We start from the raw sequence: 22,914 nt of genomic DNA, 5'->3' as shown, positions 1-22,914 counted from the left end.
ATTCCGGTTAATTCGATCTGGTAAATACGGACACGTTTGTACGCTGATTACTGAATTGCTGCATTTCAGTCTAATGTATATATATATATACATATATATACACACACACACATATATATATATATATATATATATACACATACATACATACATATACACACATACACAAACACATACATTACATACTGGCAGTCACCAGTAGGTAGTTATAGCAAGGACCTAGTTTCCATAGAAAGAGTATTTCTTCATTTGCCAATAACTTTGGCGGCGTTTGACGAATCCTACAGAAGTATTCAAATGAAGACAACACTCATTTCAGCTGCTGTCTCGAAAGTTTCGGGGTGATCCATCAAGTGGGGGCTGAACTATTGCTTTCTCAATGGACTACTAATTCCATGATTCTTGGGGCAAATGAGGAACCATTAAAATGCCGCAAGTGCAATGGAGTAAGCACGTCTTGCCTCTTATTAAACAAAGCTCATGAATAAGAAGCTGTATGCCTTGAAACGCGTCGGGCCCTAAAAACTGATTCCAGGACCAAAGGAGCAAGCCGTATAAAGACAAAGCCGGATGGCAGGCGAGCTGTGTGTGCCCTCGAAAACAGCGTTTCGACAGGATCCCCTGCCTTGTTCACACAACGAGCCACAATTCATAACTTCATTTTTTAAACTCTCTTTCTGACATCACATGCTAATAGCCACTAACAACATACTCTCTCTGTGTGTCTATTTTCTCTCGCAGTTTTTTCCTTAGTTTCTTATTTTACAATCTTCCTGTATCGAGACCATTTTTAATTTTACCATACATCTCATACCAACATATATTTAGTTTTGTCTTTTTCAATTTTTCTTTTCTGAGGGCATCGGAATTTGTTGTTTATGCCCTCAGATGCCCCTGTGATAAATACTACATTAGTAGTACCATCCATAAGGCTAAGAAGCGTGTTTTTGAGCATTTGAGGGCAATAAAGAACCTTGGCAAACAATACCGTGTGGCAAGACACTTTGCGGCCCACCACCACGGGAACAACACCCTATTTTCATTCTGTGTCTTGGGCAATGTCCCCACCAGGGAAAGAGGAGGTGACAGTCCAAATATTAAGACGATTAGAATCGAAAATGATTATCAAATACCACACAATGCAACCTGAGGGGCACAACTGTGATGAAGAACTGTCAATACATCTGGGATAAGGATGTCTCAACTTACCCCTATGTTTTATCTAATAATGATGAATACAGTCTAGCTGTTAGAGCATTTGATATTTACAAATGTTTTTAATCCTCACTCCCCTTGTATATATTGTTGTAGTGTATGTAAATAGTGAAGAATGTGTGGCATGGTTTCTCACCTTCAATGATGTTATTATTTTACAGGTCTGTGGTTAGTCTCAAACGGAGAGTTGAATGCAAGGCTTATTTATTTGTGTTGGTCTACAATTCGGAGATACGAGTGAGCAAGTAAAGACACTGAGCACCATAGTTTGAGAGTGGATATTTACCCACTGGGGTTGGACTCGATTGCCCACTGGGCGTAAGGTAACGCAATGGTTTCCATAAGTTGCTTTCTGAATGACTTGACGATGCAATCATAAGTATGCAAGCAAAAGAGCCCACTTGGGCTGCATCCTATCGAATTACCAGCACTTGCAATAGAATTTGTTTACACCAAGCGCGTAGAAGCACTGACTGCGGAGTGTATGAATTTACAAAACTCTCGCTAGCACATGTTGAATTGATAAGATGGCCAAAGAATGTTTTTCGTAACGGCGTGCAGCAATGTAAAATTTATGTTTAGGTTTATAACAGTGACCTAATTTTTTATTCACACATTGCATGATGTTTTTAATGCAATGGCTCACATTATATCACAGAATGATTACTTTGATAAGAATAAGTCTGTTTTTTCTAGCTCCGAGAAACTTTCAAAATACCTTAAATCTGTTGTCACTGTCTATGATGTAGAGGTGTGTCACATTACAATGTATAAACACTGTTGATTTACAATGCGCTCATACTCATGAACAAGGAGGTTTCCGCCGAAACGCGTCGAGTGACTTAGCTTGAAAATAAAAAACACGTAGAAAAGGAACATTTGTGGCCCTGGCATCGTTTGTGTTTAAATGGCGAAAACATTTGGTAGCTGTATACTGTTATGTTTATTTATCAAGTATGCACTAACACTTTATTAGGCGGTGAATATAGCCCAAATTTCATGACCTATGAAACAATATGTATGTTGCACTTTATAGGACACTGACACTTTGTATTACCATCTTAGTGCTGTAAACTTAAAACCTAATACTAAATGGAATACTACTTTAGCATTGCAAATAGTATAATACTAAATTGTATCCTAAAATGCACAAAAAAAAACAACAAAAAAAACTGCTGTTAGATATGTACCTTTTCGTGAACAGGGGTCCAAGATGGCGGATTGACACCGCCGGAGTGGAGGACGCTGAATGGGTTCAGGCGGATACAAGGCTAATGGTCTGATACAGCTACACAATACAAGAGCGGTGACGCGGTGACGCTGTAAGTCTACATTGTTTCTTGAGTCATCTGCCCTGTAAGAAAACCCGAACGAAAGACTTACTTGGACCCCAAGGACTGAGGATAGAGGATTGAATTCTGAATGTGGCAGATACGGCTGATTGGGAGCCGTATCCGGAGCCTGCTACGCTTTGCTAGCACAAAGAAACCTGCGACTACATCGCGTCTTGCTCAGGAACCCCTGAACGGCTGGCCGAGCTGGGTGAGTCTGACGAGTTGGGCGAAATCGAGATCGACGGCAGTCAATTGGTTTGGTCTGCGTTCCCCCGCGACACCGGCAACAGCATTGCCAGAGAAGACGAGCGGTAGCGGGATGGCGCCGAAACCTCCTACACGGACAACCCGCACAACAGCTGCTAGCGGGAGAGCGACGGTCACACCGGTATCCCTGTTAGTGTCAGCTGCGGCCACAAATGAACTAGCAACAAGCAAAAAGTCTTTATGCATTAACAACGCGATGGATGCAGCTTTGGATGTGGAACAACCGCACTCAGGTAAACTCGGGGAAAAAAAACTAACTCGTGTGAAAGGTAACGCAGTAGATAGCGCAGCTGACAACACAGCAAAAAATCTTTTGTTAAACGAGGGGGCTCAATTGAGAACAGAGGAACCTGAAAATTTTTTCCAAAACGGTACTGCAATAACACAGAACGATGATACCTTAAATAATATAAATATGTTATCTACATCAGACACTACGGAGCTGGTTGGTGTCGAGGAAGGGGTAATTAATCTGTCTACTACTCCAGCCAAAGGAGATATCGAACCCTTAGAACTTTTGAATAAGGTGATCAATACCGATACTAATGTGAGCACCCTTCACATTGAAATAACTAACACGACTAGCATACCTTCAGAAAAGGGGAATGCTGAGGGCGTGGAAGAAGGTGAGGGAGCTGAAAATACTGACAATACAGACATCGCTGAGACAGACGAAGAATATGTGGATCTTAATGATCAAGGAAGTAATACGCCGTTAAAGGCTATCAAAGACAAAAATAAAGTCCTCATCACCAAGAAATCAAAGGGCAAAAATAAGAATAAGGTTACTAAAATCACAAGCAAATCGAAAACAAGTGCTTTGAAAGCGATTGCTGAGAACAGCCCAATCAGGCAATGGGTACAGGCTAAGGGTGGTGTAAAATCAATGGCGATGAGACTGTCTGGTAACAGCCCCAATGATCAAAATACTATCTCCAAAGACTTAAAACAGATTACTGTACCACTCAGCCCTACTCAGTCTATTATTTCTAATGGGACAAAGGCAAAGGCGAAGATCGATAGTTTTGTTAAATCTGGCTTGAATAAGGAACCTGCAAAGTCTTTTGGGGAAAGTCTATTGGGCCAGCCACACCTTTCTGTACCTATTACGATACTCACGGAAGACAACTCCGCTTCTTTGTCAATTAGCTGCAGCAGTAGCAGTAATAACAGTAGTGGCAGCATAACCCAAGATTTGCCTAATACTCCAATAGTGTCTATAGGCGAGGCAGTAATTACTCCGATAGAAGAGATTATACAAGAAATACATCCGGAAAATATCGCTTCTTCTCTATCTTGCGGGCCAACAGAATGGATTCCACAAGGGGAGGTGTCTGCTTCTTTTCAGACAATTTTACATCTCCTAAATGAACAGAAACAAGAAGCTAAAAATCACTACCAGCAAATGAGGGAAGACAACAACAGAACTCAAACCTCTCTGCAAGAGATGGCGTGCAAATTGGGGGCAGTGTCTCAAGATATAGAGGAGCTGCAGCAAAGAGTAGTGGTGACAGAGGAGAAATCACAGCGCTCTGAAATAGCAGTGAATAAACATGCCTCTCAATTACTTCAGATGCAAGCTAAGCTGGAAGACCTAGAAAATAGACAAAGGAGACAGAATCTCCGCGTTTTTGGTATTGCTGAAGGAGCGGAGGGGGCGGACCCGAGAGCATATATCACTCAACTATTCCAAAAGGCCTTTCCCGACCTTTCAGACTGGGATTGGGACTCTCAGATCCAGCGGGCTCATCGATTACCCTTAGTTCAAAAAGATAAGAGTGGTACATTCCCACGACCAATTTTGATTTACATAGGTAACTACTTGCTCCGACAAGCTATTTCTTCAAAAGCACGGCCTAACACTCCAGTCACCATTGATTCTATTATTTTTTTTGTGAGATCGGATCTAAGCAAACTCTCGCTAGAAAGACGATGGAAATTGAAGCAATTCATCGATCCGATTAAAGAACTTGGATATCAAGTTTATTTGCAGGAACCCGCAAAGCTGAAAGTGATTAAAAACGGCCGATCCTATTTCTTTTTGGAAGTAAATGAGGTTGAAAGTGCTATTGCTTCCTGGCGACTGGGGAAATGATTAAGTTAATGATTAAGTTAATGATTAAGTCAGTGACTAATGCTCAGCGTACATGACTTTGTGGATCCTTTATATTTTTTTTTCTAGTTATATTTTTGCTAGCTTTAAAGGTTTTCGTGGTATGTAAGTGATTGCTCCTATGAATGAGCATTGGGTAGCACGGGTAGCACGGGTCTTTTTTATTGTGTTGCTATGATTAATATGATTAGTATTCAATGCCTGGATCCTATCAGCGCTCTTTCCGCTCACCGACTGCCAGGGGAACGGCAGTCAACCGAATGGGGGGACCAGAAGGTAGCTACTGGGTGGGAAATGGGGGAGGGGAAAATTTAAAAAAAATGCATCATGAGTATAAATATATCTGTGTTTTATTGGCTAAGAGAAGCTTATACGGTTTTGCAAAGTGCTTTGTTTTTTTTTCTTGGGTAGAAATCATGTCAGAATATTTATTAATACCAATTAAATGTATCAATTAAAACTTCTAGTTTGGAATGTGGCTGGCTTAAACAGTCGGACTAAGAGGAGACTAGTATATGAAGAACTTAGGATGCATAACCCTCAGATAGTAGTTATAACTGAGACTCATATTGCATACAAGGATAGACGTTTATTGAACCAGTTAGGCTATGATCTTCTGGTTAGCACGGAGTTTAATGCCTCAATCCGAGGTGTGGCCATACTGAAGCACAAACAGCTTAAAATAGAAGCTAACAGAAAAATGACGGATAAAGCGGGCAGGTGGGCCATGGTACAAGTGACTTTGGAAGGTCACCAATATATAATTTGTGGGGTTTATGCCTCAAATCAGGACGAACCAAGAATAATCGATCAGGTCAATATGGAGTTACTTACTTGGGAAGGGGAGCGAATAGTGTTGGGTGATTTTAATTGTGTTATGGATTATAATTTGGACACAACTAGAAAGGGTGCGTTTCAGAGGATGCGTAAGACGACGGCTGCTATCATAGATCTGGCCAATATACATGCAATCAAAGATGCTTGGAGGTATCTATATCCTCAATTAGCAGGTTATACTTATTATTCATCTGCCCATAAACTCTGCTCACGCATCGATATGGTCTTTGCCTCTAACTCTATATTGTCAACTAGTACAATGTCAATATGCCCTAGGGTAACATCGGACCATAACCCGCTTTCATTCATAATAGAAATTGATACGGACAGGCATCCACCTAGGCCCTTCTCCTTTCCCAGATATCTACTATCTGATACTAAGTTTGTGAGTTTGCTGAAAGGACATATAAAAGATTTTATTGATATCAATAGGTCTTCTACATCTCCCTTGATGGTGTGGGACGCATGTAAGGCCAGCATCCGTGGGTTTACACAACAGTTTGTCTGGCAGAAAAATAAAACCGGCAGGATTCAAAATAAAAAATTACTAGATGATATATCTAATATCGAAGAGAGGCTATCTAAGATGTTAGCTGCTACTACAAGGGCAAAAGAAATTGAAGATTTAAATTTAAAACTGATGGAATCAAGATTAGTACTGAAAAATATATTTAGGGAGAAAAGCATTTCTAAATTAGCTAAATACAGGCTGAATCAATATGAAAGTGGGGAGAGGATAGGAAAAATGTTGGCATATAAAGTGGCAGAAGACCGAGCCCAAATGCTGATTAAGGAAATAAAAGGTGACGACGGACAACTACATCAAGATTCTAAATCAATTTTGCTTCAGTTTGCCACATATTATCAAAAGTTATACACACCTGAAACAACCCCAACAGGAGATAATATAAAAGCTTATTTGACAGAAAATGCTGTACAGAATATAGAGGATGAGCAAGCTGATCACTTAGAAGCAGATATAACAGCAGGAGAAATCCAGGCAGCTATTAACTCCCTAGCACTGGGAAAAGCTGTAGGCGAAGATTCAATTCCCCTAGAACTTTATAAAAAATGCATGGAAGAATTAATCCCTCTCCTGATAATGGTTATCAAAGCTATTGGTATAGGAGAACAAGCTCCAAAATCCTGGAACCGCACTCAAATTATATTTTTTCTTAAAAAGGGGAAACCCCCACAAGAGAGAGAGGGTCTTATAGACCAATATCATTAATTAATGCCGACGCAAAGATATTTGCAAAAATACTAGCAACAAGGCTTGCGTTACTAAAGTCACAGATGGTTTCACCATTTCAACACGGGTTTATCCCTAAACGGGATACTACCGCTCACATTAATACTGCTATAGTTGCATTCGACGTTGCTAGGACGTGTCCCACCCCACTCGGTATGATCCTTTTAGATGCGGAAAAGGCATTCGATCGCGTGGGGTGGGACTTCCTCTGGGCAGCTTTGGTTGCATTCGGCATAAAAGGTCAGTACTTGAAATGGGTTAAATCCCTGTATGATCAACCAAGGGGTAAAGTATGCTACTCAGGACTATGCTCACCTATCTTTCCAATTGAACGTGGTACACGACAAGGGTGTCCTCTCTCTCCTTTGTTATTTGCCTTAGCAATAGAACCCTTCTTGATTGCATTGCATAAGCAAGAGATGATTGTACCGTTTAAAAATGGCCTTAAAGCACTAAAAATAACTGCTTATGCAGATGATGTAGCGGTATTCTCTACAAATGTCCCTGATGCGATATCAGGTATAGGTATCGAAGCAGATAAATATGGTATGGTATCAGGGTATAGGTTAAATATCAGCAAAACGCAAATAATTATAAATTCTACTCTACTCACACCAATGGATGGAGTATGTAATGTGGCAACATACCTCGGGGTAAAAATCTCTTCTAATCTTGATGCAATAATTGCACTTAACTATGAACCTTTATTAAAAGAAACTTCTCTTCTTCTTAAGAAATGGCACAAACTTCCAATGGGGATCTTGGGGCGAATTAACTTAATTGAAATGAAGATCTTGCCTAGATTTTTATATCTTTTCCGGTCTATACCTTTAAGAGTGTGTAATACTTATTTTAGCAGACTCGAGGGTATCATCAGCAGCTTCATATGGGGATATAAGAAAGCACGACGGGCGGTATCTCTGCTTAAACTCCCCTATGACCAAGGTGGACTTGGTTTACCAGACTTTAAATTATACTATCGGGCTGCTTTTTTAACTCGTTTTCGCAGCCTACTTATCCCTGACAAATGTCTTTATTTTCACAAATTTATATTAGGGGGGGAGGCTATTATGTTTTTGTACAGACTCAATGACCCCAACTACTTTAAACGAGTACGGTTCAAGACAATTCGAGACACGGTAAATATCTGGTGATCTATCCTTAATAGGAATAATATCTCCCTATTTCATGTTAAAACACCACTCTGGTATAATCCAGGGTTACCAGGTGTTTTTCATGATTCAGCTAGTATTATGTTTTCGGATAATGGCATAAATAATCTGGGAGACCTATATGACTATACTGGATTTTCTACTTTTGAAAAGCTAAAGATGATGTATAACTTACCAGAAAGGGCTTGGTTTAAATACAATCAGATCAAGGATTATATTACCCGTATAACAGGCCTTGATAGGATATCTGAATCCGAAATCTGGAGCTGTGTGTATAGGGATTCCGACGGGGCACTAATCAGCTGTGGTTATAAGACTTTTTCTATCTTACACAAGGATGATATCAGTAAGGTGGCAGAAAAGTGGAGCACAAAGTTGAATGTGAATGTAACACCAGATATGATAACCTCCTCACTAAATAGCCTAAATAATGCAGTTCAATCGTCAAGTCTGAAACTACAGCTGTTTAGAACTTTGTTTCAACTGTATTATTCTCCAGACAGGATTCTAAAATGGGCTTGTAATAATGAATCGAATGAATCGAGTGATCGCACAAAATGTCCTAAATGTGCACTCAAGGGGGCAAACATTGTTCATATGTTTTTTTCATGCCCCGAGCTATCCATTTTCTGGAAGGATGTAGTTGGTGTTATCTCGGCCAAAATGGCTAGGCCAATTGTACTCACGCAACTGGATATTATGATTGGGGTTGTTGGGGTAAATAATAGATATCGGGACTTGATGAATATACTTTTTACATGTGCCAGATTAACTATTGCCAGGGCTTGGATACAAAGTCATCCCCCCACGGTCATGGAATGGTGGCTTTTGGTTAAAGACATTTATAATATGGAAAACTCTTTGGCGATAACTAAGGGACAGAGGCAAAAACGGAAGGTACAAGAAATTTGGGGATTAATTATGTCTTAATGATCAAACAGAAATATTGATTTTTAGTATTGTTTTTGATTGATGCCTTATCTTATATGACTGGTCTGATATTGTGTATACATGTATTTGATGTTACTCATGATGCTAAAAGAAAACAATAGATATGTACCTTAAAAAATAACTTTCAAACAGCACCTTAATAACAACATAGCACTTGCACTTTCTCAGTAATCACTGCGTATTGTACCTTTGATGGAACCTCACACAAAGAATCTTGAATGAGTATCCAAAAAATAATATTGCATTTGTACTTGTCAAACCGATGTCATCTCATCCCATCCCCTCAACCCCAATATACCCTCACTCTTATGAACCTCCTCTTTTACCCCCAAATAGATAGGAGGGGCTCCTCCATCTGTTGACTGCTACTAAGTATTTGTACTGAATATAAAGAGCAATTTCATGTATTTGAGTACTTTACTGTGGAGAGGTGTGGTGCAGCGGCCAGGGCAGCTGACTTCGGAGCACAGGGTTCACGGTTCGATCCCCGGCTCCGGCGGCAGCTTAGCTCAGCACCATGTGACTCTGGGCAATAGCTCACTTAATTTACACAACAGGCCCCAGCGCCTTGAGACCCGTAAGGGTGAGTAGTTCGCGCTATACAAATACGGATTTGTACTGTGAAAATGAATTAAAATGTCTCATTTCTACATGAATTGCAAAAAACCTAATTGAGCTATTGTCAAACTAATGTACTTTACATGAATTTAATGTAAAACATTGCGGATTAATTGCTTAATAAGGGAAACAAAATGTGAGGTCTAGTTATGACCTGAATAGTAAACATTGCTGATGGACTAGGGTCACAAACATTTTAAAAGGACTAGCTAGACATCAGGGGCCAGATGGACGACCCTTGACTTTAGCGAGAAGCAAATAGCGCCGAATTTCTGACTTGCAAATTGCGACTCGCTAAAGTGAATGTACAACAGTGTCTACTGTTTGCGATTCCCAATGGGGTCACAAATTGCTTTCCTCATCAATATTCATGAGGCAAGCGCAATTTGCGACCCCATTGGGAATGGCTAGCATTCCCAGGTATGGTGGCCTGCTGGGATCAGCAGACCACCATGTCTGGGGCTACTTTTCAATAAAGCAGTTTTTTTTTTTTTAATGCATCCCATTTTCCTTAAAGGAACACGGGATGCATTTGAAAAAAAATAATTTTACTTTTCAGTTTCATTTTCTAAGGGCAGGAAATGGTCCCTGAGACCACTGTGTGCTCTTAAAAAATATTTTTGCACACACTCACAAAGGGGAAGCGGTCCCCTAGGGACCCCTTCCTGTTTGCAAGTGGTTTACCATCTGCTTGAAGTAGGTAATAAAGTGCAAGTGTTTTCCGACCGCAAATGCAGTCGCAAATCAATAGTACATTGCATTGACACTCGCTACTAGGAAGGGGCGCACCTTCCTAACAGCGAGAGTTGCAAATGCTGTTTTGCGAGTCTGTGACTCACAAAATTGCGTTTGTACATGCCTTAACACCTTTTTCGCGGTTGCAAATGGGCCAATATCCCGTTTGCGACTGCAAAAAATGGATGTACATCTGGCCCCAGGACTCTGTGGTCCTGTGGAAGGGAACCCACCGAAACGCGTAGACTGTCCCATGTTCCACGAGTGTAGAAATGAAATAAAATTCATTTGAAATATTACACCTGGAGTGCTGCCTCAGTTCCGTAGAATCACAAGAATGGAATTGTGAAAATCATATATATATATATATATACATACACACACACACATTTTTCAGATAAAGAAGTTGCGCATGAGTGCGCAATTTGTAAATTTATTAGCCATATAGCCATATAGCACAAAAGAACCTTCGAGATTATATATATATATATATATATATATATATATATATATATATATATATATATATATATATATATAGAGAGAGAGAGAGAGAGAAAGCGAGATGTAGTTTATGCAGTGTGTTACTATCAGAACATCCATCTAATTTGGACTTTGTTACAGATGTGGCAGGGTGCAGCAGTGTCTTGGTTGGTGCAGTCACTGCGACAGAATTATAAATAAGAGCGCGAGGCAGCCCCATGGACTGTCCTCTGAATAAACCGCTGTACTAGGTCAGGTCACTGAAACTAAGTGATTGCAGTTCCCGTGAGGAGAATGATCCATCCTCCTCCTCAATGTCTTCTCCTCTGGATCCTGATCCTCACACTCGGCTCCTTTGTCCCACACACTGCTGTGCTCCCTCCCACACAGGACAGAAGGTCCCAAGGAACTCCCTTTGGACTACACCATCAATGCTCTTCTGTTGTGAGTCACAAATGGCCATAACAAAGGCAAAGACTCAAGGGGCAGCCAAGAAAATTTGTAAACAGCTCCAGGCTGTTTGTGCAGGTGCAACGATTGGGAGCCTTTCAGCAAAGAAGGCACGAATGAGTCAACTCCATAGGAAGCTAAAGGCAGGTCACGCAATTGTGTGCTGGTCATACGCGTGTTAGCCTCTGAAGAAAACAAATTTCATGCACACTTATACAACACACATCATTCATCTATATCATCTGGTCCTCGCCATGTTTGCAGACTGAACGAGAAGAGTCCGGTTCGCAGGACGGCGGTGGCCCCAGAAGCAAACGTGGGTGGTGTGTGCTCAGCCGGCGACACGGAGGTCCTCACGTCTGCAGTCAAGAGGTCTCCCGCCTCTTTGTCGGACACAGAGCCAACAGCTGGCTTTTGTGGGTGGCTGAAGCTGTTTAATTGTAATTAACATTTAACTTGTTACAGGACAAATATTTACAGGCATAAACAAGTATTATCAAGATGCTGAAATCCGATTCGTAAACCACTTTTCCTCATATATCCTCAATCCATCGTAGACACCAATCTTTCTGAGGCAGGGAATGTGGCTGTCCCACATTACGGAAGCCTAGAGCATTCTGAGCACAGCCACGGTGTGATCATAACTTTATTACAGGCTTTAGTCTTATCCCATCTAGACTACTGCAATGCTCTTATGCTTGGTTCCAACCTGACAGTGATAAATAGGCTACAAAGCGGCGCCAGGACGCTCCTTCGCTGGAGCAGCTGTGCGCCTAATAAAAAATGCATAACATAACATAACATAACAAAGAGCACAGAATGCCGCCGCCCGCATTTTGTTTGCATTACCAAAAACCTGCCACACATCTCCGATCCTCCAACGCCTGCACTGGCTGCCGATCAAACAACGCATCCAATTTAAAACTCTCTGTTTAACCCATAAAATCTTGTACTCCGCTGGCCCCCAAACCTTGCAGGGACTCTGTTCCCTCTATGTCCCCACGCGTGCCCTCAGCTCAGCGGACCTCTCCCTTGCCCGCACAATCAAGATCCGGAGGAGTAGAGCCGGTGGCCGTTCCTTCAGGTATCTGGCCCGAAGCTCTGGAACTCGATCCCCCTAAGGGCACGGGCCACCACCAACCACATGCTGTTTCGAAAACAAATTAAAACCTGCCTGTTCTCCTCAATTTAACATACTATTGCTAGCTGCGTCGTTTTGCCTCTGACATGTCTGCAAGCGCTGGGACACCCCGTTGCTGGGGTAGACATGCGCTATACAAACTAGATAACATAACATAAGCAGAGCAGTTTTAGGAGAGCTCAAACATACATGGCCCTAGTCATTCACACAGAGTCCCATCACCCTGCTCAAGACAACCCAACTCAGCTGCTAGACTTGTCTCCAACTGAGAAGAACGTCAACCCCATCCCACTGATCGTACGCGAGTTCCACTGGATCCCTCTATCACCAAGATTCAGACTCAGATTAGGCTCCTCACCCGCAAAAGATTTACATTTTAATAAAGCCACATATTTAACAAAGCTCCTCGCCATTTCAGGCAAACATCTCAGAAGCCATAACTTGCTACAGCTGAAGGATCTCGCTTCAAAACTTCACTTGCAGAGGAACACTCCTTTTCTGGAGATGTGACCTCCGCTTCTAACTCTCTGTCCTTGACTTTAGAAAACCACCTATTCTGCCTCCTATAAGATCAACTGCAGTCTCTCCTACTCTCTTAACCGGAAGTTAACTCTGTTCCTATGATGCCATCTACAAATGTAGACGATTGCAGGATTTATAATGCGTTCTTTGTAGACAGGCCTAATACTGCTAGGTGCATGTGTGCTTTATAAAGCATAAATAGGGTGGGCTCAGGCAAGGGCAATTCCTGTTTGGGCCTGGAAGGGCCTTGGTCCAGTGAAACGTACAAGGTAAGAGTAAGATCATGTGCCTCAGGCACCATCCCATACTGCCAATCCCCCACAATCGCACCCAGACGTACACAACCCAGACACTCCCATAGCATTCACACAACACTGAGACCCAACCTCCTACACATCCCACTAACTACCACACACCCTGAAATTACAGAACTCACATTTCAACTCATGCTCTCTCTGGAGTACTCCATAGACCAGACGCCACAGACCTCCTCACCTATAACAAGCTGGACACCTTTCTCATCACAGAAAGATAGATCTCCCCCACATCTTCACACATCCTAGATGTCCTTCTTCCCACAGGCCACACCATCCATTGCATGAACTGCACAAATAAGAAGTGCGGAGGCCTTGCTTTCATCCATAAGCCCTCCAGTTCACGCACGCTAGGCAAGCAAGCAACACTCAACTCCATGGAGCTACTGACATGACAGTTCCCTCTCTCTGCAACGCAGACTGCCACTTTCTTTCTGATCTATAGGACTCTCAGGCAGAACAAGGAACTTATTGGGTAATTCTCAGATCTCCTCACCACCTTGTCTAGCCGACATACCCTCGCCACCCTATTGGGTGACTTCGACCATCCAGAAAATGCAAGCTCAAAAAACAAAGACAACCTCATCGATGCACTTAATGCGGTACAGCATGTCACAGACCTAACACACTCCAAAGGCAGCATCCTCAATCTTGGCATCTCAGTATCACCAACAATTCAGTGCAACCCATCCAGGCCCTTGCACTGGACTGGACACTCTGTCATCCCTATCTCTCTTCTCAGCGTACTATCAACAAACCAAGGTCAACCCAAAAGAGAAGACAAACCCTTCAGACCCCTCAGATATTTCTCCATAGTCAACCTAACGCTTTAACTCCTCGCCCACCCCATTAACTCCACGTTTAATGTGAACAGTCTTCTAAACAACTTCAAAAACTTCTTGGAAAACTATGTGCAAGTCAACACCCCAATTACAAGACACAAGTGCAAGCCCGAGCCTTCAGCGTCTCGCTATTCTAAGACTTAGTACAAAATAAGTGATCCTAAAGCAGACAAGAAAGAAAATGGAAGGAAAACCAAACTCCCAGGACTCCTTGACACTAAAGGCTCAACACATCAACCAAAGCAAATCAATATACTATCACCATCAATAAAGCCATCAACAGAAGCAGAACACTGTCCAAGACAAACAAGCACTGCATCAACCTCCTGCCAGTCCCACCTATTTCTCACTCCCAAGAAAAGTGCAATGTCACCAATCTCTTCTTCAGAGAGAAAAAATTCCAAAGATCGAAGGGCACATTGACAATACAAAGCCGGCTTCATCTCTCACATCCTCCCCTTCCCATAAAATCCTGCAATGGTCAGCCTTCGAAGCCCTATCTACCCCACATGAGGCTGACATACTCCAGTTCCGCAAAGCCACTTGGTATACATATCATGTCTTGCTATCATCTTTCATCAAAGCTCTCTTGCCCCTACTTACCACTGGCAAGGCCACCCTCACTTAAGGCATATTTCTGGACGCTCTCAAGACTAGCCAACCCCTCCTACTACTAAAGAAACCTACTCTATAGCCTGATGAACTCACCAACTACTGGCCCATCAATCACCTACAATTTACTGGCAAGATCACTCAAAAAACAGTCTATATTCAACTACAAGATCACATCAATGCTAACGCTCTCCTCCATGACCACCAGTCTGGATTCAGATACCGCTGGAGCACAAAGGCCGCCCCTTTACACATCATAGATGTTGGCACCTTTACCACAGATGGACATGATCTCTACCTCCTGATATTGCTGAACGTATCCGCTTGCTTCACCATATATTGTCTATCCCACCCTCAGATGCACCCTCGAGTAGCGGACGGGATTCACCGGCAATGTCCATCACTGGTTCTCCTCCAACCTTTCCAACCGGCACAAGTTGGTTCACATGGGCATCTCCAGGTCGCAAAAGACCCCCTTTCGCACTTGGAAACCTCCAGGTTTCTCTACTGTCTCCGGTCATCTTCAACCTTTATATGGAACGGCTTGGTGCGCTACACCAATACACAGCTCGACTTGAAAGCCTCCTCTGCTTCAGACATACAACGCCTCAAACACTGCTTACACATCATCCAGTCATGGGTGTCCAGCACTTACATGAGGCTCAACACAAACAAGACACAATTCCTGTTATTTGCAAAGAACAACAAACAAGATATAGTACAAACATGGCTCAATAACATGAACCTTGATGGTTTAAAACCCAAACTCTCACCAATTTTGATAATCAATTGGCTGCACCCTGGACACCAGCCTCTCCGTCAAGGAAGACATTGACAAAAAGCACAAAGGCTGCCTGGTACCAGTTCTTCTCTGAAGAACGTCAAACCATTTCTTTCAGAACTGCTGTTTAAGCCCTGCTACTCTTGCATCTGAATGCAGGGAATACCCTGATCCATGGCCTCCCAGACTCCACGCTGGCATCTCTCAGATGCATCCTGTCCGCCACAGCACGTCTTATCCAAGGCCTGAAGAACTGTGATAGCACCCCCACACCGTTGGAACTCCACTGACCCCATCCCCCCTTGCAAGCCAGCACCATGTATGTTCAAAACCAGCTGCGTCATTTATAAAGCCATCACAACTAGCACCCCGCCTATTTTGCACACAATTTCACCATCTCTAGTAGCTCTCAGCACACCCACAGGTGGTACACCGTTAGACTGCAGAGTAAGAAGTGTTAAAAAGGAAAAAACAAGACAACAGGTATGAGAAGGGGCCTCTTTTGTATGGTTAACCCCCACGTTTTGCCTGGTTTTGATGTGGTTTCAAATGTAGTGCACAGGGTCCCTGCCAACCAGGTAGGTCCCCTGTGCCAGTGCTCCTTCCCTAAAACAAACTCCCAATTGTTACTTCTGTCTCATGTAAGTACCTAGTAACTGGTACACCGGGTACCTAGGGCCTGGAAGCAGAAAAGGGCCCCTTGGCATCCCCCTCACTAGGACAATGCCACTGCCCTTGCAGCCTGTATGCCTCTGTGAGGGAGAAAAAGACAAAAGAAAGTCAACATGGCTCCCTGTCTGGGTGCCATGACAGCTAACACTGCCTGGCAGCATGGGTAAGTCACCCCTCTAGCACGCCTCATAGCCCTTAAGCTGGGTACACTATACTACTGGTGAGGGCATATCTGCATGAACAGGTATGCTCCTACAATATTGGGCACCATTTCCTAATATTGGAAGTTCCAATTAAACCATAGTGAATACATGGGCTGAGAACTTGACAACTCCAGTTCCACACATCATGGTGGATTCACTGAATACAGGGGTGGTTGGTACCAAACTACTCCTTTCAATAAACCCACACTGATGCCAGTGTGGGATTTATTGTACCATGTACCCAGACGGCACCTCAGCGGTACCCCCTGAATCCCTACCAACACTGGTGTGGTCTCTGACCGGCTGTTGGCAGCCAGCCACCACCTAGACATGTTTCTGTACCCCTGGGTAGAGAGCCCGTGTGCTCTGGGACCAGACACAAGGCACATCCTGGGCAGAGGTGTCATGCCTCCTCCCCCATGGTGGGCCAGTGATCGAAGAAGGGAAGCTTCAAAGGCCTGCTGCCTTTGTAATGCGACCCCCAGAATCTGTTGCTAGCAGCAAATGGGAGCCCCTAGTTTACACCCCCACTTTGAGCAAAAAAACGGTGGGAGAGTTAAAAGATAGGAGGTGTGCCCACTTTTGCCACCCCACCCCTAAGGTGGGAGAAGCAAGGTGAAGCACACTTTTCAGTCACCACCTTCTTGAGGATGGGGACCTCTGCAATTAGGGCTAGGTCTATCCACCCTCCCACAGGAGAGTGGCATAATAGAGGGTGTAGTCACCCCAGGTGAGGTACCCATTGGCCTTACCTGCTACTCCCCTAAAACGCCTCCTAAGTTTAGTATTTAGGCTACACCCCCAGACCTGGAACCCAGATATGCAGCGACCTAAGAAGCAAGAACACACCCTTCAGCAGAAGCCAGGAAACGACAACTGCCTTGGCCCCAGTCCTACCAGCTTGTCTGCAGCTTTGATATAACCTACCTGGAGGTTGTCTTGCAGCACAACCTCCAAAACCCTTGGGAAGGCGGTTGCCTTCAATAAAGACTCAAATCTCCAGAGGATAGCAGACCTGTCCAGAAGAAACCGACTCCTAAGACTCCGGATACAGGAGGATCTATGTCTCCACCCCACTCTGCACCCGACGCCCAAAGCCCAAGTCCGAGTTGTTCACCTGTGCTATGAAATCTCCCTGGCGATCCTGGCCTCATGTTCAACATTGGCTGACCTCTCCTGCTCTCCACGACGGCGCCTGCAGTGTGAATACAAAGGCTCCTCCCGACCGCAACCGGCTCCGGTAAGAAGATTCCGACATCCAAAGGCAGCCCTGCACCCGAAGCCCCTGGGCCTTGATGAGCTGAACAGACCTACGACCTCTTACATTCCAACTTACCTCTGCTGTTGTTGTTCTTCCTCCTGCAACCTCCGATGCCACACCTGCAGCCTCATTGTCGGCAGGAAAATCCTCATTAAAAAGCATTGGGTTCCCGATGTCAAATTTGCACCCAGCACCCGGCTGCTACTGTGCCGCTGGTGGTGTATGTTTGGTGCTTCTTTGTGATTCCCCCTGTGCTTGTGCTAACCCCCAAAGCTTGGCCCCTGCAAACTATTTACTTTCCTGCAAGCAGTGTGGCTCCAGGCACCCCCTGACTCCATTGGAAAGCAATGGATCCAACTCTGATTTTGACCTCTGCACTCGGTCACCTCTGTGCCGCTGGTGGTGTCGTTTTGGTACCTACCTCACCCCTGGCCCTTGATGACATTTGGCTCCGAAGACTGAAATTGTAAGACCGATACTCAACTGTTAAACCACGATATTGTTTTCCCTATAGGATAACATTGAACAGTGTGAAAAGTATTTACTTGTCTTATAAGCCAGACCTGGGTCTTAAAATAAATTACAAAGTATAATTTTATAAAATTGGTTTGCGGCTCCTTCTTGAGTTGTGTGTCTATTATTAGTCAATGTTGTGCACTAAAGGTCTTAAACTCCTCTGTATTAGGCCTAAGGATGCTCGCCCACACTTCCACTAACCGAGCATTGAGCTCTATACACTTTTGGGGAACCCCTGGAGTCTGTGCACGGTATAACCACCTAGTGATAAAATCATACTAAGAGCCAGCTTCCTACAACGAACGGGTCTTTCCATCGATGCACTCTGGATATGCGACACCATCTCCCTGTCTATCAGGACCGCCCAACGTTGCTCCAACGTGAGAAAGAGTCAAAGACGCACCTCTCTAAAGAGCACAACATCACAATGAATTACCCATCCTTAACCCAGTTCCATCCCCTGGTACTTGTTGACTTTATACCAGTGCTTAATTTGAGCCGGTGCTTTCCGGTACTCGGCAACAGCACTTAATTGTCAACACCGGCGCTTGTGACAGTTGTTGTCTGAGATAACCACAACAACAGTCAAGTATTAATTCAATATACATTAAAATTATTATTACCTGCCTCCCAAGCCATTCTTATAGCTTTGGTCGCCTCGAATAGGCTGAACTGTCAGTAGTTGTGTTGTTACTATCACTGGCAGCCCTACAGGGCAATGTGTGTTGCAGGCTGCAGTGGCCGCCTGACGAGAGCCCTGGCACTTATTTAGTTAAAAATTAAGCACTGCTTTATATTCGTCTTTGACCATGTACAGGTCAAGTTCACGCTATGGAATATATATATATATATATATATATATATATATATATATATATATATATATATATATATATATATAGTCACGTTGGTCTGTAGTCCCTCCCTTTGATCTTCAAGAAAGCCTTCTGCATCTTCAATCCGCATAAAGTGAGGCCAGCAGTTCTATTTTTATTTACTTTTTTTTTTTTTTTTTTTTTTTTAAATCGGTGGAGACTCAGGCAGGGGGTCCAGAGTAGCTCCCGGAGTGCAGAGTTCAAGACAAGTTTTCAGAATAGCCATAAAAGAAATGTACCAAGAATATTTACTTGTATCCTGTACCGAGAATTGCAGCTGTTTTTTGTTTTATTAGGTGTCAACCCGTAAAATAACCGACAAAGACTAGCCCAGCACATTTCTAAAATGCCAACACGTTGATTAGTCCAACAGGACGATGGTGGAGATAAAAGAATTTATCCCATGCATTTGTTAAAGGTAGGTGGGACTGTTGACCTCTAGAGTATGTAGTCTGGGATCTGCAAACGTTCGTGTGTAGAACCGAGTGCAATGTCTGGTAACCTCACCATGAAAGAAGCCAGACTACTGCAACGGGTTATCAGCGGCCCTGGCCTCACTCAGCCTCTTGTGAATGCTGTGAGAAGTTGGCCTGGCATATGCTGTCCACTAGTTATAGTGGGCACCTTGCACAAGTCCAAACAACCCTTATTGATGGTAGGTTAAAGACAACCTTTATTGAAAGCTATCCTAGTGGTAGATGTGCAGAGCAGCCTTCAGGCTAAGTCCTGAAGGAGTGTAAAGCAGCTTGGTTTACCAGATTATAACCTCTTGAATGACCAAATGAAAGGAGAACCACACAAGGTATATATAAAATATATGTATGTATTACTAAACACTCTCTACTAACCTCTTTATGAGATTAGAGAACAAGATACACAATATCAACACTTTAGAACTTCAGTAAATAGCACAATATACACTGGGCCCCAGGGGGAGACCAAACCATATATTAAGAAAGTGGTATAAGAACCACGACTTAACTAGACACAGTGCCTAGAGCACGTAGAATCGCTGGGACCCCAAGGAACCACCCAAGGTAGTGACACAGGGGACGTGTGCCGTGTGAGAACACATTTCCTGCAAGATTTATTGTGGCGTGGTCCTCGCCAGAGTTCTGTTTGAAGCGCATGAACATACCGACAAGAATACTAGAGATTTCAATAGCATACAATATATGCCCAACATGCGCATAGTTTTGTTTGATGTGCATCAACATACCGGCAAGAAAACTAGAGATTTCAAGAATTAGGGATACACGCTCGTTTTTTTGATTTATGGCATTTGGCATACAGCTGTTTGCAGTACAACCGAGCAGGACATGATATAGTCTTCTTTCGAGTTCAGATTTCACCCCTGAGGAAAGGTCCCCAGAGTCCCGAAATGCATTGGGCTTTGCATCAATAATATGTTTAACTGTCAAATGCCATGTTTTGAAACTTCTTTGTATATATATATTGTTTGTGATATAAGACAATATCAACAGATGGAAAATTCATTTTATTTGCATTGATGCTATGAAAATTTGTATCAGAAAAACATTTACATGCAATGAGTCACATGAATAAATGATGAATAATAATTTATAAATGGTAGAAATGTGGTCATTTGTTTTTGTGGAGGGACATGTTAGTAAAAAAGTGTTTCATTTAGCATAGTACATAGAAAGGTTGGTTCTAAAATAGGTACAGTGCGCACTGCATCCAGAATTTCATCCTGTTGGACCAGCAGTGTGAGAACACAGCCGCGAGCTCCGTTAGTTTTAATGGGGAAAGTCACGGTTGGAATTTTAAAGTTTAAGGACACTTAGGAGAGGACTTTGAGAAAACCCCTTTAGACTCAGGGGGTTCTAGGTCCAACACCCACGGGGGGTCAAATGGTGTCGGGTCGCGTCATCGTTTTCAATGGCGACCTGCTGCAAAGTGCTGCTGCCATGAAGAATGACCAATGAGTGATCCAAGCCTGGATCGAAGATGTCAAGAACCTGAAAGCAGAGGGGACAGAGTCTGGGTCACTTGCCAGTGACGAGGGGCACGATATACGAATGCCCACCGATGTGGGGTGCTTCAGGTGTAAAGAGGTGAAGCTTGACTCTGCAGCCACGAGGACCAGGAGGCGTCGACGCCAACCAGGAGCTGGATTCGAGCTGTCCCACGAAGGATGTCGAGTGCTACAGTGTCGATGCTCGGATTGAACACAACAAGCCTTAGCAACAGCTAAGGAAGAGAAAAGATGCTTCGGTGCGGACCAGCAAGGTCCGGGGGACTCCCCAAGTGGTGGAGAGTCAGGGCACGTCTGGAGAACCAGGTAAGCCCGTTGAAAGTTAGAGTTGCCTTCACAGGGACCCACCAGTCGACGGACCAAGGATCGCAAAGGGACCTCGAGAGGAATCACACAATACCAGCCCACGGGACACTTGGTGAGGGTAGGCCAGTAATCTTCAGAGGAAACTCTGCTCAGGGCTTGGACAACAAGCAGCCCAAAGCACAGCCAAGGATCGCCAAGAAGCATATGCGCTTGCAAATGTGCAGTGTCCAGGGGATCCGGTTCCATGGCCCCCATGAGGGCTACGGGTCTCAGCTTTGCTGGGAGCTCGGGTCGGCCTCTGGGAAGTCTGAGAACCCACCTCCTGTGTTGCAAATTCTTCTGAGTCCGGCGGGAGCATCAGAGATGCAAACCGGTCAGATGCGTCTTTGGTGCCTGCCAAGCAGGGGAGTAACTCCTTTACTCCAAGGGAGATTCTTCAGTCATCTAGCTCCTTGTAGATCGTCAAAGTTCCAGGCTTACGTATCAGAGTTTTATCCATGTAAATCTAAAGTCCTGTAGTCAGGGGTTCCTACTTCAAACCCAAGGAAGGGGTGGGACAAACTCTGGGGACCCACCTATGGGAGGGTCAGGATAGAGGGGTGGTTACACCCATATCCTTTGTCCAGCTTCGCACCAGAGCAGGAGCTGGTAGACCCTGCAACCGGTTTGAGCTGGACTATGCACAGGGATACCAAATGTGCCCCAGTGCAGACTTCAAAGCACTCTTGGAGTGCACCCACCCAGCCCCAATACACTAAAGCCTGTCTGGGAGGTGGTTAAAACTCCCTGTGACAGGAAACCTATTGTCCATGCCTCCCCTGCCGGAGTTTCCGCAGCAGGAGGCCAGACTTGTGTCTGTGGTTGCAGCATCCATTTTGGTATGCCAGGGTTCTGTTAAGCTGGTACCGGGAATAGCGGTGATGCCATGTTTCCCCCTCTAGGAGGGTGGAACCATACCTCCGCTGCCAGGACTGGCGGGGAGGTATGACTCCAAGGTGTTTGACACCAAACACGACATGTTTCCTTGCAACCATTCCAAAGTTAGCATTTACCGCGAGGTTATAATGCACTTAAGAGTATATGGTCTGGCTGCATCACCGAACAACCACGGATAATGGATTTCGAAGGCTGCCGAGGGGCTCTGCTCATGAATGGGCACCCTCTCACACAAAACCCAGCACCCTGCCTTCAGGATTGATAAGGCCTACCAAAGGGGTGATTGGTAGGTTTATATGTGTAGTGATATAAGGTAGATATAGTGAACCTATATCTTACTAAGGGGTGCATACACCACCTTACACAGGCTGTTGTAGCAGAACTGTTGTGTCATTTTGGAAGGTTGCCCAGGGGTGGCATAATACATGCTGCAGCCCCTGGTAGGCCTTTGCGGTACCTATGCCCTGGGTACATAGTGTACCATATACAAGGGACTCATAAGGGTAC

At 44.0% G+C, this 22,914-nt stretch overlaps 1 protein-coding gene across 1 annotated transcript in view; it reads right to left on the bottom strand.

Annotated features, from left to right (window-relative positions):
* Positions 1–22,914, bottom strand: part of KIF6 (kinesin family member 6) — a 1,617,941-nt gene that overhangs the window by 1,496,792 nt on the left and 98,235 nt on the right. The gene's annotated exons all lie outside the window — the stretch shown is intronic.

This window comes from Lissotriton helveticus, chromosome 6, assembly GCF_964261635.1.
Source record: "Lissotriton helveticus chromosome 6, aLisHel1.1, whole genome shotgun sequence".
NCBI lineage: Eukaryota > Metazoa > Chordata > Amphibia > Caudata > Salamandridae > Lissotriton > Lissotriton helveticus.
This window is presented reverse-complemented; position numbering and strand designations above follow the sequence as displayed.